This window comes from Aquarana catesbeiana, linkage group LG04 (assembly GCF_042186555.1).
Source record: "Aquarana catesbeiana isolate 2022-GZ linkage group LG04, ASM4218655v1, whole genome shotgun sequence".
Lineage (NCBI taxonomy): Eukaryota > Metazoa > Chordata > Amphibia > Anura > Ranidae > Aquarana > Aquarana catesbeiana.
Window position 1 is genome coordinate 54948840 of NC_133327.1, and position 13331 is coordinate 54962170.

Consider the following 13331-nt stretch of genomic DNA (forward strand, 5'->3'; position numbering starts at 1 on the left):
GAGTAGAAAGAAACGATATGGCTCCTCATCTCTGACAGCACAGGGATTTGTGTGTTTACACAAATCCCCATGCTGGCGCTCATGCACACAATTGCACGTGGCCGGCAGTGATCGTGCCCGTCAGCCATGCGGATCTGGTCCCCTGCCAAGCAGCAGGCGCGCACCCCCACTGGTAGCTGAAAACGAGTAGGACGTACCCGTACGAGATTTTGCCCAGGAGAGCCATTGTGCCACAGTATATCTGAGTGACACGTACGGCAAGTGGTTAAAACAAGACTCGTATGAATTTTTGATGAAAGTTAATGCTTTAACAGTATCCACAGATTCATTTCTGGTGAGATGGGATATTTCCAGTTTGTGCACAATCATCCCTCATGGATTGGGAATTGCAGCCTGTCGCCGACTCCTGACTGAGTCAGAATTGTACAATAAATAACAGATTACTTTTTTGATACAGTTATTGGAAATTGTTTTGGAGGAAAATGTTTTTCTTTTCAAAGATAGATACTATTGGCAATTCAGGCGGGCGGTGATGGGCTCAAATGCGGCCCCCCCATATGCAAATACATTAGTTGATATAATTGAAAAAGCTTTCATATATAATAATATTTTATTTAAAGAAAATTGTAAGTGTTGGTTCTGATTTTTGGACGATGTATTTGCTATATGGGAGGGTGATCTGAACACATTATTATTATTCCAAGCTTATATTAATTATTTGATACCTGGACTACAATTTAATATGACTGTGAGTCAGGAAAAAATGCCTGTTTTGGATACATGTATTGTAGTTAGGAATGGTAGACCTTCCAGTGATCTATATGTAAAACCTACAGATCACAACCAATTTTTATAATATAAAAGCTTTCACCCTCTTGGATAATTTAAATCTATTCCAAAAAGTCAGCTAACAAGTGTTAATAGAATTGTCAGTGATCGAGCAGACCGAGAGAAGCATTTTGATGAAATGGATAGGAAATTAAGTGAGAGAGGTTATCCTTTGCAGCTTATAAAGAGTGAAAGAAAGGAAGTGGATAAAAAAAGAAAAAAAAGAATAGGATGAATTAAAGATTACCCTTTTTTTCCCAATATCACTCACACTCATTCCGAATACAAAATATCATTAAAAAAACATTGGCATATATTAAAGAAAATAGAAAATCTTCCCCAAAATCCTGAATTTATTAATCCCCCCTTTCCCTCATACCGTAAGGGTGGAACCATACACAATTAAAAAAAAAAAATAAAATTTTTAGCTCTACATAATCATGGATCATATCGATGTTTGAGTTGCAAGCATTGCAACTCTATGATAAAAGGAAAATGTTTTACATATCTCCACCGGGGTTATAATATAGATATTAACCACCCTGGAAGGATTTTCCTCCTTAATGACCAGAGCATTTTTTACAATTTGGCACTGAGCTGATTTAACTGGTAATTGCGCAGCCATGCAATGCTGTACTCAAACAAAATTTGTGTCCTTTTTTTCCCACAAATAGAGCTTTCTTTTGGTGGTATTTGATCACCTAATGTGGTTTTTATCTTTTGCAATATAAACGAAAAAAGACCGAAAATTCTGAAAAAATTTAATATTTTCTACTTTTTATTATACAAATAATACAATAAACTTAATTTTAGTCATACATTTAGGCCAAAATGCATTGAGCCAAATGTCTTGGGTAAAAAAAAATAAATCAATAAGCGTATATTTATTGGTTTGCGCAAAAGTTATAGCGTCTACAAACTAGGGTACATTTTCTGGAATTTCCGCAGCTTTTAATTTATGACTGCCTATCTCATTTCTTGAGGTGCTATAATGGAAGAGCAGTACAAACCCCCCCCCCCCAATGACCCCATTTTGGAAAGTAGACACCCCAAGGAATTTGCCGAGAGGCATGTTGAGCATATTATAATATTAATATTTATAATATTTATTTATAATATTTTTTTTATTACACAAAGTTGTCACTGAAATTATATATTTCTCAAACATGCCATGGGTATATGTGAAATTACATCAAAAATACATTCTGCTGCTTCTCCTGAGTACAGCGATACCACATGTGTGGGCCTTTTTGTCAGTCTACCCTTATACAGGACCCCGAAAACCAAGCACCACCTACAGGCTTTCTTAGGGCGTAAATTTTTGATATCTCACTCCTCACTGCCTATCGCAGTTTCGGAGGCCATGAAATGCCCATGTAGCAAGGTCTTTTGCCTCTTTTGGTCTAATGAGAACCTCCAAGGCCAAAGATAGCTGACATCCTTCAATATGTGGTGGGTTGTGCGGCATAGTGGGTGCAAAGATGGTGAAAGTCATTGGGCGCCAGACACTTCTTGGATATAAAAGAGGTTTTATTTCTTTTGATAGTCCTTTTTATATATTTTTGGGGGAAAGAGGGTTAGGGCCAGGACACATAGTTGCAAACTCAATTGGCAGACTCCGAGACTTCAATAGGAGGACCGCTGTGCAGGGAAAGGCCCCAGCAAAAAACAACATCTGCACTTGCAGACATGCTGTCTCCTTTAACAGTTCCTAACTCAAACATAACAGTTCTTTCAGCTCCATTACAACTGCTCCTTGTAGTTCTTCAATACTGAGCTCCCGGTCTCTCACTAGACCCTCTGATTCACTGACTATGAATCCTTTGAGCTCCACCAAAGTTTGCGATGGTATCTCCCTCAAGCCTCACCCCCCGCTTCTCTGCTGGGTCCCTAGCTTGGCACTCCAGATATTTTTCAAGCTTCACCCTTGCTAACCAGCTTGGTCCCTGGCTTGACACACAAGGCTGCATTGCAAGAGTCACCTCAGCTGGTTGGGTCCCTGACTTGATCACCGCCTGAAGTTTCTCGATTCTCCACTGTGCCCTTTGCTTCAGTTACTCACTGTGGTCCCAGGTAAAGGCGATGGGTCCCTTCGTAGCGAAAGCTTCCCTTCCACCTCTGACCACTGACAGGTTCTCCAGGTCGATAGAACCGTCACTTGTGGTTGGACTGCAAGTCACAATCCCAACCCTGCACTGCTCTCTCACTTCTGGATAGGCCCTCAGACAGCCTAGCAGCCAGATGTGCAGAGATAGGCTCAATCAACGGCGTAGCAGCCCAGGGCATTAGACACATGTCCACCCAGACAGCTGTCCAGGTGGCACAGACCCTAGATCATCTGACCTCCCCCGAATATATAGGCCCTCTCAGCAGGCCAAGGGATTCAAGAAATCCCCTGCCCATTGGCTGAGATACCCATATACCCCAAAGTCAACATGCTAAGTTATTTGCTGAGAGACATTTGAGTATTTTGCTGATCTTGCTTTTTGGCACACAGTTTTGAAAATTGAAAAAAGGTGAAAAAAAAATGTTTCCCTCCTTTCTTTCTTAATTTTCCAAAACAAACTAGAGATGCAAAATACTCACCATGCCTCTTAGCAAATAGCCTGGGGTGTCGACTTTCCAAAATGGGGTCATTTGTGGGGTTTGTGCTATCTTGACATTTCAGGGCCTCCGAAACTGTGATAGGTAGTGAGGAAGTGAAATCACGTTTATATGCCCTAATGCCGCGTACACACGATCGGAAATGCCGTCAGCAAAACTCTGATGAGAGCTTTTTGTTGGAAAATGCGACCATGTGTATGCTCCATCGGTCTTTTGCTGACAGAATTACAGCCAGCAAAAGATTGAGAGCATGCTCTCTATTTTTTGGTCGGGGAAAGTTCCTATCCGAAAATGCGATCGTTTGTATGCACTTCGGATGTGCAATAAATCACGCATGCTCAGAATCAAGTATGAGACAGAATCGCTTGTTCTGGTAAAATGAACGTTCGTAATGGAGATAGCACATTCGTCACGCTGTCAATCTTTCAATCTTTTAATGCAGCGCATTATCTTCTTCTTTATAATGCTAGAAGAATTCATTTGTTTTGCTGCTGATATTCACACAGAGTTCTCACAAACGTATTTCTTTATTATTTCTTGTGATTTCCTGAATAATCTTTTTTGTTTTTAAAGCCAGATCTCCATAATAATGTTTGGAATTATTTTTTATAGTCATCGTTTTTTTTTTTTTAATCAAGATCTCCTGTTTTTTTGATTATTTTTAAATTATTTTCTAATGATCTCTCTATTTTTTTGTGTGTCAAGTTTCCACAACATTATTATCTTGTATTTTTAAAGCTCAAGGAGGTTGGTCGTTGTCCCTTGTTAATTTGACACTGTATTTTTTAAATGTACCTGCCTACTCACAAATAAACTGTCCTTTTTGAAGAAAAACACATAGGCAAGTATTTTCATATAAAAAATCTACATTTATTCTGGCTCATAACAAAATAAAGAGGAAGGCAATGCTGGAGAAACTGCTTGAATTTGCAAAGCCTTTGTACCCCAGGGCACACATCAACTTTTTGTAACTAAAAATTGGTAGCCTGAGACGTCCATATAATAGGGAGCACAATCTGGTCCAGGACTCCCAGAGATCATGAACAGCAGCAGATGACATATATGTCCCCAGGCTGTGGTACTACCACAGCCTGCGTCTTCTGTCAGACCAGACTGAACCCAGGCCATCCCTTTCTTGTCTTCCCTGTAGTCTTCCCTCCACACTTCCTTGCAGCCTTCCCTGCAGCCTTCCTTGGAGGCTGTGGCTCTGGAGGTGGACTTGTGGCAGGAGGAGGAGGAGGTGGATGGGCGAGTGCACATAAGTGCATGTTCTCACTAATTTGGCCCCTCAACCCCAACCGAAGGGACTGAAAAATAAGATTCTGACACATGAAGCATTGGCCCACCTCCATTTGCTGCAATTTTGCAGCTACATAGCAGCCATAGGCCTCTTCAGCGTCGGGGTTTTTTTCAAGGCCACATTAGCCTCCTTAATGAGGCCCAGCGCTGCCTCCTGCATGTTACTCCCCTTCCTGGCCCTTTTTATTGTAAGGTGGAGGGGAGAAACCTGGGATTGGGTGAGGCTACTGGGCCTGGCCACCTCCTGGCTGACACTTACCCCCGCCTCCTCCTGGCTGACACTTACCCCTGCCTCCTCCTGGCTGCCACATTCCAGAGCCTCGTCCTGGCTGAGGTCTTCCTGTGTATGAAAAAGGGACATAGGTGTAGTTTTTGGTTCATCAATCACACACAATTTTCAGCTCATGACTGTTGCAAATTGAATGTTAATAAATAGAAAAGACTATCATTCTGAGCGCAGCATTTTTCATTCTTGTCCCAATCATTTTTGGCCACTACTGTCTATTGATATGTAAAACACTTTTTGTTAAATCATTCATTTGTTATCAATAATAACATCTAGTTAACACCAATAATTTTTGGACAATAAATATGTTCAAAAATACTATACCTGGCTCCAGCTGGGTTCCTCAACTTCTTCCAGGATGGAAGGGCCAGGTTGGTCCTCGGAAGCCTCAGCTGGGGTTGAGGGAAGGGTGGGTGGAAGTGTAGAAAGTGATTCCCTGGCTTCAATCTGGTCTTCCAGAAACCGCATCCTGTTGTAGTACCGCAGACTGGGTACATACACATCAGCTATGAGTAAGCATCTTTGAATGTGAAACGCGTTAGCTATTTTACACCCGCTGTGTCCACTTTTTGTTTTGTTTGCTATTTTGGATTTTATCGCATTTTTTCAATAAAGATGTTTTTGCATGGAGTGCGGCAGTCCAGGATTTTTCTCCTTCCGTGGGTACGTACACATCCTTTGTTGCTGCTCCTGATCTCATGGGAGCCTGAAACTTATTAAGCTCCTTCCTATACGTACTTCTCAAGCTACCAATTTTCTTATCCACAAACTCGATGTCTGCGTCAGGGACCTGTGTCTTCACAAATTGCAGCAGTTTCTCCAGCGATGCCTTCCTAGTTGGTTTATTTTGATATAAGGGGTTTTTAACCTCCCACAAATATCTCATATACCTGTATCTGTCTATGAACTGGCCCATGAATTCAGGGTCTTTGAATTGTTTCATATTTGCTGCAAGACAAAGCCATCCACAACCTGGCCCCCAGCTACATCTCTAACCTAGTCACAAAATACCAACCTAATCATTCTCTTCGCTCCTCCCAAGACCTCCTGCTCTCAAACTCCCTTGTCACCTCATCCCATGCTCGCCTTCAGGACTTCTCCAGAGCCTCCCCCATCCTCTGGAATGCTCTACCCCAATCCGTCCGATTTTCTCCTACTTTATCCACTTTCAGACGATCCTTGAAAACTCATCTCTTCAGAGAAGCCTATCTGGCCCCCACCTAACAACTGTACATTTATCTTCTTAATCAGCACATCACCCACAGTTATTACCTCTTGTATCTCTTGACCTTCCCTCTTAGATTGTAAGCTCTAAGGAGCAGGGCCCTCTGATTCCTACTGTATCAAAGTGTATTGTATTTGTACTGTCTACCCTCAAGTTGTAAAGCGCTACGTAAACTGTTGGCGCTATATAAATACTGTATAATAATAATAATAATAAGACAAAACACAAGACAAAAACACTAATATCAGGCTAAACTCTCCTAATCTTATCCCAATATAGGCCTCAATCTCGAATCAGTATAGGCCACTGATGTTCCAAGTTAAAATGTTACCTTCGTTATAACGTTTGATGCTTCCTCCGCTCACAGACTGTACGTGCGACACGCACGTGTTAGCGTTATATACACTGCGCATGCGTGAAACTCCACCCGCGTTGCCCGCCCCTGAGGTTCTTTCTCGAATATTCCCCGCCCCTTCTCTTTCATTGCAGTGGGAGAGGAACATGGCGGAGACACAGCAGGTGCGTGATAATATCAGTAACGAGGAGGAGGAAAGCCCGGAGCCCCGAAACATCACAATCCCGCAGGAGATTTAAGGCCTCAAATATGGCCTTTGTAGAGATGGTGGAGATGGTGGAAATCTTGAAGTGGGCCGACTATGACGGGAAGTATGGACCATACCTAAACCCAAATGTGAGAAAGGCCAAGATCATGACTAAAGTTGTGAAGAGTCTGCACAGGAATTTTGGGGTACGACAATCCAAGGAGCAATTGAGGAGACGCTGGTCAGACCTGAAATTGAGGGAGCAGGATCAGTACAGAAGGATCAATAAAGTGCTTCTAAAAAGTAAGTAGTTGTGTGTTCCGATTATTATTATTATTACTTGCATGCTGCTCCATGTGCTTTTCTTTACTGTTGTACAGTTTACTACTACTTTCATGTTCATGTGCACAGTAATCGGTCGTAGGAAACATTGTTCGTTTGCCAACTAAATACGATGTTTTGGGCAGATACAGGGTTAACTACATTTGGTCATGCTAATTTGTATTAAAAGAAGTTTAGGACATTGTTGTCTGGATGTGTTTGAAACTAGAAAGAATTGCAAACTTGATTCAATGTAATGTAAGGAGAGGGCACTCAGCAGCTGTTTACACATCTGGACTCAGGAGCACTAGTGTGGGACACAAGAACAAACTTTTTACGGTGTCCCACACAGGTACTCCAGTGGATACTTGGGGTGTCTCCATGTGTGAAATTTGTCCAAAAAAGGTAAGTATTCCAGCCTTAAGTGAAAAAATCATGTCTTCAGCTTGAACTCTGCCAAAACAGACAATTGTACCCCACTTCCAAACAATGTTTCATATTCTTATTTCTGGCCTCAAATATCTGTGTGCTAAGTATACCGTTTGTTTCATTCTCATAGGGGAAAAAAGACTCTGGACGTCTGAGGACACCAGGAAACCCCCACCTCCCGAAGAAGGGGAACAGAGGACACCACAACCTGAGGATGTGGAGGAAGGAGAGGTGGTTGAGATTGTCACCACAACAGGTGAGTGTCTGACACCACAGATTCAGGTAATAGATGTATGCCTGCATATTTATAATACATGGTGTGTATTTTCTCTTCTAGGTGATGTGCATGTTGTGGAAGAACAATATACTCATTTCACGACTGACAGTGCACAAAGGCTAATCCTAATCCGGGACATAATGTTTTGTAGTCAGGATTTAGACCTCATCAAGCAAAAAACAAATGACATAGAACAAAAACTGAAGAACATGATTGATGTACTAGGAAGAATCTAAAGTACAACAAAATGACACCATTTTCAATTTTTTTCAATTTTTTTATTCATTTTAAAAGCCGAATTTTGAAGATGACAGTATGTCAACATGTGCTATCTTCCATCAGGGGTTATCAGTGTACGCGTTTTGTGGGTGCAACCCCTTCCTCGTAACTCCTCGTAACTCAAGTAGGTGAGAGGAAGTGGTTGCACCCCCAAAACACGTCAATTGATCCCCCATGATCGAAGATAGCACATGTTGACATTAGGCATGGGATCAGGAGGGAAATCCTCAGTTTGACTCCCAATTTGTGTGCATCTTCAAAATTTGGCTTTTACAGGGGGGTCAATGTTGAACTTTGTAAGTTCCTGAGTTGTGTATGTTATGTTTTGAAACATGCCTGTTTATGTACTAAAAAAATATTTTCAAGGTAAAACTTAAAAGAAATATATGTTTTTTCAAAAAACAAAACATTTTACAACGCACATGTGAATGTGCACGGAGTAAAAGGTTTTATACGCAAAAATGTGTGGCTTCTTCTTTCAATGCTCAATAGGCATGTGCATTCATTTTCATCCGAATGCATTTTCGTCCGAATTTCAGGTATTTTCGTTATCGTTTTAACAAACGATAACGAAAGTGCAGATTATGAAAATCGAAAGATCCGACATAAACAAATGCTTTATTTTCGTTTTCATTGCGACAACAGTTCGATATAGATAGGAGATTCGACATGACGCTGACAATAACAATCTGTGTCTATCGAACCTGTGGTCGATGTGCCTAACCTTAACTCTGTTAGTCCAAGATTATTCTACATAGAGAGAAAAGATTCGACATAGAGAGAAAAGATTCAACATAGAGAAAAAAGATCGCTGCTGGAATTGGGTGGGGGAAGTAAAATAAAAATAATGATGATGAATGTTATTGGCCGATTGTAACCAAAGAGGAGGGGCAGTAAAATGCTAGAACTAAGTACACATGTACAGCCAACTTACTTTCACTTACGATTTGCTAGCAGAGAGAGACACACACACTGAATCATTTCAGAAGACAGTCAATCTTAGCTGGTCCGTTTGTCAGACAACCTAAATTATTTAGCAATTAAGCATAAGCACAGCAGCAGAAGAAGAGTGAAGCAAGCTACAGTTCAACTTAACTTTTTCATAATAATCTGCTGCTATTGTGTTAGTGTTGTGAAATTGATAGTGATACTAGTGTTGCTAGTGTTAGCTTCAGAGGCTGCCCGTGTTGTGGGGGGGGGATTTATTATTATAGATTCTATATTATAATGCCATATCAATATCTGACACGTCAGATGCCGCGCCCGCCATTGCACTTGGAGATTGAGAAATTAATGTGAAAGTTGGCTGACTGTTGGGGTAGTGTAGACCATTCAACATGAACGAAGAAGATTCGACAAAGCAACAAAAAACATACAAACGTCGAATCTTTGGCTTATGGTGTCTGTCGAAAGTTCTAAGAAGATTCTTTTTTTTTTAAATTCTATATTTTATTTTTCCAAAAACAAAAAGTAATTTTTTTATACATATCAACAAATATACAAATAACATTATTGCTGTTTGCATATCACAGAGTATAGTTTAACATATTATAGTTCAGTTTTCTTTACATATATATGACTTATTGTCAACCACAGCAGAGCCAAAAGTAACACAGCATATACAGAAAAAAAAAAGCAAAAAAAAAAAAGAACACAACCCACACACAGATTCTTCCCCTGTTTCTAGTATATCCATTCTACATACACGCATATGCACATTTGTCCATATATGCACCTTATGCACGCACACAAATAGATACATACATATATAGTTTCCCCGTCCTCTCCCTCCCAAGCATTTCACAAATGCTAATTACCAGGGAGAGAAGAGAAGGAGGAAAAAAAAAAAAACCCTTCCCATAATGCTCCCGCTCTCTCTCCCTTCTCCCTAGGCCTCCATCTGCTCTCTGATTGCACATCCGTATTCCCTAGTGCAGACCAGAAGGGACCATGAGTTCCATTTTTTATTGAATTTCTTCACCTTACCTGTATAGTTGCAATGCCTTTTTCCATAGCATATATCCCAGCTATTTTTTTAAACCATAATGAGATCGGGGGGGGGGGGGTGATTCCTGCTTCCAAAAGGCCAGGATACAAGCCTTTGCCGCATTCAGAAGGTGAACTACCAGGGAGTTCTGATATTTGCGCTTAGGAAGATCCGAAAGGTGGAGAAGATATCTTCCTGGATCGAGCCCCAAATCATACTCTGTTAACTGTCTTACGGTGTCCCGCACTTTAGACCAGCAATCTACTATCTTCTTACATGACCAGAAGATATGGAGCATGTTACCCTCTGACTCTCCACACCACAAATATTTATTCGTCCTCTCTGGGTACATTTTTTGTAATAGTGATGGAACTTTGTACCACCTTGTAAGAATTTTATAACATAGCTCTTGGTAATGGCTGGCTGTTGAGGAGTAATGGGCAAAATGTAAAATATAACTCCGTTGCTCCTTAGAAAGTGTAATGTCTAGATCTCTTTCCCATTTCAACAGGAATCCTGGCACAAAGTCTTCGGGGGGATCTATTAGTATTTTATATATCTCCGATACCCCATGTGCAGAGGGCTCTTCTAGAAGACATAAATTTTCCAATGGTGTGTTTGATCGATCTGATCTCTCCCCCCTGTTAAGGGAAGTTAAGAAATGTGTAAGCTGCTGCATCTGCTATGGATCCAGTGGCGGACAGAACAGCGACTGCATTTCCCAACTGCTCTTCAGCCTAGATGCTTCAAGAAAATCCCCTAAGCGGAATTTACCCTGGTGCATGATTTGCTTAAAACGGCTATCTGTATGACCAGGGGGGATGATGGGTTCCCCAGAACTGGATGGAGCCGAGTGATTTCTCCATCAAATTTTGAGAAAAGGTGGCTCTGTTGGATTACTTTTAAGGTTGCCCCTATCAAAGGGTGAGATCTTAAAGTTCCCAGAGTTTTTGGCTGCAGCCATGGCAAGCAACGGAGTGGAATCTCCGTGCATGATTTTTCAATTGTTACCTAGATTTTGTGTCCCTCATCTCTGCACCAGGCGAGTACCCTAGCAAGATGTGCTGCTTTATAATATCTAATCGGCTCTTTAAGGGCCATGCCCCCTCTGGCCTTTGGCATAGCCAAAAAGTTGAACGATAGATGAGGGTGCTTTTTTGCCCAGATAAATTTAATAAAAGAGCATCGTACAGACTTCAAAAAAGACTCTGAAGTCTGGAAGAGGTATAGTAATCTTGGTAGGATATTCATTTTGAGTATAGCGTTCCTACCCATCCATGTATAAGGTCCTTTATTCCATTTTTCCAGGTCAGATGAGAATTCTCGTAATAACGGTGGGAAATTTGCTTGAAAAACTTTGTCTATTGAGGAGGTCAGTTTGACTCCTAGGTATGTCAAGGATGAAGCTACCCATGGAAAATGACGATTGAAGAGCCTTTACGCGTACTTTTGACAACGTGATGTTTAATATTTCCGATTTTTGAGTGTTAATTTTAAAGTTCGAGATTAAACTATAAAGGTCAAATTCATTTATAAGATTTGGTAGTGTAGTTTCTGGTGAGGAAATGAAAAACAGCATGTCGTCTGCATAAGCTGCAATTTCATGCTCCTTTTTATTGATCAAACAGCCTTGGATATCAGTATTTTGCCGAACATGGCGCAAAAAAGGTTTGAGAGTTAGTATAAAAATCATTGGGGACAGAGGGCATCCCTGCCTAGTTCCATTACTCATGATAAAGTATGGAGAGGTTACCTCGTTAATTCTTACTGCAGCGGATGGAGCAGAATATATAGCCTCTATCCACTTGCCAAATGCTTTCCCAACTCCAATATGGGACAGGGTCTCCTTCAGAAATATCCAATCCACCCTGTCAAAAGCTTTTTCAGCATCAGAAGATAAGAGATATAGCGGTATTTTGTGAGAATGAGCCAGATGGATAATATCTAAGGCTCTAATAGTATTGTCTTTCGCTTCTTTGGTAGGCATAAAGCCCCCCTGGTCAGGGTGGATGATATTCTGAAGGAGAGGTTGTAACCTTGTAGCTAATATCCTTGTAAAAATCTTTAAATCAACGTTGAGTAATTAAATTGGTCTATAGTTCTTACATTGGGCATGATCCTTGCATTCCTTAGGAATAACCACAATATGTGCCCTGAGAGTATCGATCGGTAAAGGTCGGTCTTCTAGGAGGGAATTAAATGCTTTAATAAATCTCGGGCCCAGTGTGGATGTGAATGCCTTATAGTAGGCTACTGTATATCCATCAGGGCCAGGAGCCTTATGTGGCTTTAACGTACTGATTGCACGCGTATATTCGTCAATTGATATCGGAGCGTTTAGTGCCTCAGACTCAACATCGGAAAAGGATGGTAGGCCTGAGGAGGCTAGATATTCTCGATTTAGTTGTTGCTTTTGTACTAACTGGTCTGGTGGAATATTTATCTGTAGATTATATAGTGACTGATAGTATTCTCGAAAGACCTCCGCAATTTTACTAGATTCAAAAATACGGTTCCCTCCATCAGAGTCTATGTGTGGGACATAATTTCTCCGTGAGTTTTCCCTAAGTGAATGGGCCAAGAGTTTGCCTGATTTGTTCCCTTGTTTGTAATGTGCATTTCTAACTCTCAGTATCTGTATACTGGTCTCTTGTTTCATCAGGGAGGATAGTTTTTCCCACTGTAGCCTGAGGTCCAGTGCTACTGTTTGTGAAAGTGATTTTTTATGTTTGGTCTCTAAGTCCGCTACCAATTTTAGTTGATCCTGAAACAGTTTTTGATTTCTTTTGCGTGCTTCCGTAGACTTTTTAATCAGTATACCTTGCATAATGCATTTATGCGTTTCCAAAATGGTAAATGGAGACATTTCTTCTGAGTCGTTTTCATTAAAGATTCTGGTCAATTCGCTAGTAAGATCCTTTCGAGGTTGACCTTCCTGTAGCAGCGAGTCATTAAGTTTCCATGTCCAAGGTCTGTTAGCCATCTTAGTCAACTGAAGATCTAGAGACACCGGAGAGTGGTCTGACAGCATTTGTATCCTGATAGTCGAGTTGATAACAGCTGGTAGTAACGATTGCGATACTAATAGATAGTCGATTCTCGAGTAACTATTGTGTGGCGTCGAGTAGAAAGTATAGTCGCGCTCAACTGGATGCTGGACTCTCTAGACATCTACAAGTCGCATAGATTGTATAGCTTTTTTTATTCGTCTTAAGTATTGATAGGATAAATGTGTAGCGGATTTAGAAACGTCC